The sequence below is a fragment of the Capricornis sumatraensis genome, chromosome X (genome assembly GCF_032405125.1).
Source record: "Capricornis sumatraensis isolate serow.1 chromosome X, serow.2, whole genome shotgun sequence".
NCBI lineage: Eukaryota > Metazoa > Chordata > Mammalia > Artiodactyla > Bovidae > Capricornis > Capricornis sumatraensis.
In genome coordinates this window covers 48177517-48183710 of record NC_091092.1, presented here as the reverse complement: position 1 = coordinate 48183710, position 6194 = coordinate 48177517, and the positions used below count along the sequence as shown (strand labels likewise).

The window sequence follows — 6194 nt, the reverse complement described above, 5'->3', positions numbered from 1 at the left end:
TACATACTTTCATAGAACGATTTCTCTCACTACTGAAGAGTTACGTCCTTCACCTCTTATGCCAGTTTCCTCATCTGTAAAACAGGGATGATAGTCTCTACCTCAATGGGTTCTTATAAAGATTAAATGTGTTGATGCATGTAAGGACCTTAGAACAGTGCCTGGACATAGCAAATGCTATGTTAATGTTGTTGCTGTTATTATTATTTATGCCACATAAGATTAAACCACAAAAATTGATGTTATAACAAATGGATAAATACACTGTATGATAGCTTTATCTAAAATAATAAAGTCTCTAAACAGGAATTTTTTCTCATTAAAATAAGAATTTCACTTGTACCAAATGGAATGGACTTTATAAAAAATAGGAGCATTAGTAAATTTGCAAAACTTATCACAGCAATCTTCTCCAGAAGCTGTTTAATAAACACTATCTTTAAAAGTTGTAAAGAATGAATACACATTTCCTAGTAGCAAAAAACACTACTAGGCTGAAGGAATGCCTTATTCAATTTTTTGAAGTTAATTCTACTAGAAGCAGCAATATTTGGGTTGGAAGACTTGTCTATGGAAAAATCTGAACATAGAAAGTCTTGGACTTGGGAAGACTAATTTTAAAAAGGTCTGGATCTGGGGAAAGTTTGGAAGACCTGAACTATGGAACATGTTAAAATACCTGGATATCGTAGACACTGGAAGACCTGAATGTTAGACGACCGGTACACCAGAGACGTTGGAAGACGTAGATATTGAGCCTGCTTTTGGAAGACTGAGTAGTTGTTTGGAAGACATGGAGATGCTGGAAGACGTAGAGATGCTGGAAGACGTAGAGATGCTGGAAGACGTAAAAATGTTGGAAGACGTGGAGATGTTGGAAGACGTGGAGATGTTGGAAGACACAGAGATGCTGGAAGACGAGCAGATGCTGGAAGCCCTGGAGATGCTGGAAGACCTGGAGGTGTAGGAAGACGAGGATTTTCTGGAAGACACACCTTCGTTGGAAGACAAGGATTTCCTGGAAGACATGGCTTTGTTGGAAGACAAGGATTTCCTGGAAGGTGCACCTTCATTGGAAGACAGGGATTTTCTGGAAGACATGGATTTCCTGGAAGGTGCACCTTCATTGGAAGACGAGGATTTTCTGGAAGACGTGGATTTCCTGGAAGGCGCACCTCCATTGGAAGACTAGGATTTTCTGGAAGACGTGGATTTCCTGGAAGGCGCACCTTCATTGGAAGACTAGGATTTTCTGGAAGACGTGGATTTCCTGGAAGGCGCACCTTCATCGGAAGACGAAGATTTTCTGGAAGACGTGGATTTCCTGGAAGGTGCACCTTCATTGGAAGACGAGGATTTTCTGGAAGAGATGGATAGGCTGGAAGACATGAATTTGATGGAAGACACAGTTTTGTTGGAAGACAAATATTTGCTGGAAGACATGGATTTCCTGGAAGACATTGATTTTCTGGAAGCCATGGATTTGATGGAAGACGTGGATTTCCTGGAAGACATGGCTTTTCTGGAAGACATGGATTTTCAGGAAGACCCGAATTGTCCGGAAGACCTGGATTATTTGGAAGACGTGATTTGCTGGAAGACCTGGACGTTATAGGAAGACATAAATTTTCTGGAAGACGTGGCTTTGCTGGAAGACCTGGATTTAGTGGAAGACATAGATTTTGTCTGGAAGACGTGGATTGACTGGAAGACTGGATTTGATGGAAGACATGGATTGGTTGGAAGACTTGTATTTTTCTGGAAGATCTGGATTTGATGGAAGACGTAGATATTTCTGGAAGACGTGGACTGAGAGGAAGACCTGGATTTCTTTCTGGAAGACATGGATTGACTGGAAGACTTGCATTTTTCTGGAAGACATAAATTAGCTGGAAGATTTGGATTTGGTGGAAGACAAAGATTTTCTGGAAGACATGGGTTGGCTGGAAGACCTTTAAATTGTTGGAAGACGTGGATTTTCCTGGAAGATAGGGATTTTTTGGAAGACCTATATTTGTTGGAAGACTAGATTTACTGGAAGACATGGATTGACTGGAAGTCGTGGATTTTCTGGAAGACTGGTTTAGCTGGAAGACCTTGATGTTGCTGGAAGACTTGGAATTAGTTGGAAGACTTGGAGTTGCTGGAAGATCTAGAGTCGCTGGAAGACCTTGACACTGGTGCCACTGGAAACCCTGGACATTGGAGACATTGGAAGCACAGAATGTTGGAGACATTGGAAGTCTTAGATTTTGAGGACATTTGTTATTCTGGACACTGGAGACTTTGGAGGCCCTGAGTGTTGGAGTTAATGGATACTGGAAGCCCTAAAAACTAAAGACACTGCAAGTCCTGTACCTTGGAAGTCCTAAACATTAGAAGATATGGACAATAGAAGACCTAGACATTTAGAAATCTTAAAATCAGAAGGCCTGGATATTGGGAGACTCTGGAAAACCTGGATATTGACATATTTATGTTAAAGGACAGAATTTGGAAGATGTAGTTTTCATGATGCTGTAAGTCAAGGATGTTGGCAGCCCTGGACATTAGGACACTTGGACATTAAAAGATCAAGATATTAAGAGATCGAGCTATTCAAACACTGAGGATGTTGGAACACCTGAATGTTAGAAGACCAGGTTCTTGGAGATATTGAAAGACTTGGGCATTAGAGGAACTTGTGATGACAAAACATTGTAAAATCAGGATTTAGGAGATACTATAAATTGCAGGAACTGAACTATCTATGTGTTATAAGATATTAGAAGAAAAAAAAAAGATATTAGAAGAGCTATACTTTTGTCCACAATGAAATAATGGACTCTAGAACACCTGTCTAGGAGGCATTGGTGGATTGAGATCATAGGAAAAAATGGCATTTAGAACTCTGGACCCTGAAAGGCAAGACATAGAATTAGAAGATTAATTTTTGGAGATATTAGAAGACCCTGATATTAAGGAGATTAGAAAACATTGGCAGTGAAGATACTGCAGGCCTGAGTAGAAAACATGGAAATTGTTAACATGCAGAAGATCTAGAAGATCTGGCAACTGGAGATATTAGAAGACATGTAGCTCAGAATACCTGATATTAGAGACACTGAAAAACTAAAAGGATAATCTTAGTCCTTTTTAATCTTAGAGATATTAGAAGGTCATATTGAAAAATAATTTCATACTAGGACCTGATGTAACATCAAAAGACATAAGACTAACAGTCTTTATGAATATAGCATCTCTTCCACTAAAAAGTAAAACACAGAGAAAGGACTTTTTAGGCTGACGACAAAGAGGAAACAGGCAAATTAATTAGAAGTAAGTAGTTTCAATGGATTGGAACATATTTCATAGTTTCAGTGAACTGGGATTTTAAGGGTTTATCGACTGACAGCGCAAGAATGAGGAATTATCAAAGAACAAGCAAAGACATGGCCAGGGGAACCACCTGGCTTTAGATCAGGGGTCAGCAAAAGTTTTCTGTAAAGGATCAGATAGTAAATATTTAAGGTTTTGCAAGCCATGTGGTTTCTCTTGCAACTACTCAACTCTACCATTGTAGTGCCGCCTTAGAAAACACATAAATGAGCTGGGCCAGACTTGGCTCAAGGGCCTGAGTTTGCCAGACCCAGCTCTAGATACCACATCTAGGGTGTGGTAAGCTTAAGTACATTCCAGTCTAGCACTCATGGAAAAGAGTGGATAGAGCAGTTTGAAGCCCAGTGGTAAATAAAGATCCTATGCATGTGATGCTATTCAGGAGACAAAGCTGGCAAGAACCTAAGAACGAAGTTTAGATCTCTGATTAATTGTTTCAGGGCCCTCAACAAGGATATTTGTATTCAAAGCCAAAATTAAGTGGGTGGTATTCAAGGCCCCAGCCTAGGGGGATAGGGTTTAGTGAGGATGCCCTAATTTAGTAGGTTGGAAGCTTAAAAAGAAACTCACACAAATTTTTTTTTTTTTTTAAGAAAAAACTCACCACTACAGACTAGGGTTATCCTGCCAAGATTAAGCATCACCCACCAAAAGAGAAAGTCCCCAGCCCAGGGCAGCCAAGGAACTAGTGACAAAGCCCTTACTCTAAGTCCCGTGTTCTTGTCATCCTACCACTGCCAAATAATCTCTAGCTGTTTGCAGTGATGGAGGAGAACAGGAAGGAGACTACAGCTTGATAGCCTCATCTCAGGCACTCTGGCTTCAAATAATAAGTTTCTGATTTCTGGTCTTACTTACCAGAGACTGATAAGCTTAAGAGATCAGAATTGAGCTATAGGCTAAAGACAGGGCTGAGGAAGGGAGGGACTATCGTTTTTATTGCAAAAAAGAAACACTGGCAGACAAAACTGGTTAAGGTACACTGAGATTGGGCCCAGATTTAAAGGTTAAGTGGGTGAATTTATAGACAATGGGCAGCCACTGACAATTTTTGAACAAGAAAGTACCAGAATCAGAGTTTGCACAAGGAAAGTTAGTCAAGGGGCAAGATGTTGAATGCCAGATATAGATATATATATATATATAGATAGATAGATAGATAGATAGATATAACTAGAACACCAAAGACTCCAAGTTAAAACACTTAAAGGGTTGGATGGGATGTGAGTTATGAGACTATTATAGTTGAATTAAAGTTGGATTAAGTTGAATTACATTTCTGTTGCTCAGCATACACAGCATCTGTGTTACGATGAATACTTAGCATTCTAAATACAACTATTTCAAACTGCTTGAATGCTATCACAGAATACAAGAAATACAATACAAAGAAGTTCAGAAGCTAGTTATGAGGAACTGTCTTGTCCTCATCTAGTAAGATCACTTAGACATCCAATTTCTCTCAAAGACAGCTGAACTAATACTTTGCGGTTTAATCACACAAAGGTCTATATAGCTTAAGGTCCCATATAGCTTTATCTTTGGCTCCTGTTAACAGAGTCACTTAGTTACCTTAAAAGTGGAACCAGGTGGATGGATTATTTTCTAAAGAATAGAAATACACCCATGTGAAAAAAGTCATTACCCTTAATCACTATATAAATAAATAACCACATTATAAATATATCATATGAAATCATTAAGGTCAAGGTATAACAAGGACTAAGGAATTATTGTCAGGTATCCCTCACAAGCAAACAAACAGAAATATTTAACATCAATTTTTCTCCTTCTCTCTTCGTGAGACCATCATGTATAACTTAGTTTGAAGGAAATCAGATAAAATTTGGCAAAGGTAGTGAATGATCATATTCTAGTTCTTTAATGGTTATTCACATTAAAACAATAGTGATAGCAACAACTTATTGAGCATTTACTTTATGCCAGGCACTGTGTTAAACATTTCATACAACCTCATAGCAATCCTATAAGGTAAGTATTTTCAACCCCATTTTACAGATCAGAAACTGAAGTCTGAAATGGTTTAAAAACATGGCCAGAGTTACATAGTTGTTAACTGACAGGGACAGGATTGCAAGCAGGCAGATACCTGTACCTTATTCCCAAGCCTAAGACCCACGCTAATTTCTCACACCTCAACAGGCCAAGGGTTATTCTGCCAGGACGAAGTACCACTCACCCAAAGAGAGGGAGTCCCTAGTTCAGGGCAGACAAGAAGTCATTGGCAAAGCCCTCACTCTAAGTCCCATGTTCATGCCATTAGGCCACTCATCATACCACTGCCAGTTAATCAAGAACGAACTCTGGGTCTTTACAATGATAGGTTGATTGTATCTTCGGCTATATGTAGTAATGCAAGATAAATGAAGTGTAACATCTCAAGCACACTAGATTCATATTTAACTACTCTCCATATTTGTTAGTGAAATGTACTATTTATCCTTTCACCTATTTTCTACTTGATTTTATAGTTCCCCAGAACATATACACTCTGTTCATAGCACATATTTATTTCTGAACTCTCAGGAAAACAACCATAACACACTGACATCAAAGGCCATTAAAACGTAATAAAACTATGTAAAGTTCAGTGAGTAATGTACTTCATAGCATAAACATGACCCATACACTCTTTGAGACTATACATGCTGTAGAAGCCTTTCATTAGCATTCAGGTGCTGGCAGCTATATAATCCAAATGTGTAGTTTAAAGAGCCTTCTTTGCATTTTGATCTTAAAAGATTTTAAGCAAACAAAATACTCTTTTTAAATGTAATGCCAGTTTTCTAATATTT

At 38.6% G+C, this 6194-nt stretch overlaps 1 pseudogene; it reads left to right on the top strand.

The window, feature by feature from the left end:
* The first annotated feature begins 793 nt into the window (after positions 1-793).
* On the top strand, positions 794-2101 carry LOC138071662 (cerebellar degeneration-related antigen 1-like; annotated as a pseudogene).
* The last annotated feature ends 4093 nt before the right edge of the window (positions 2102-6194 follow it).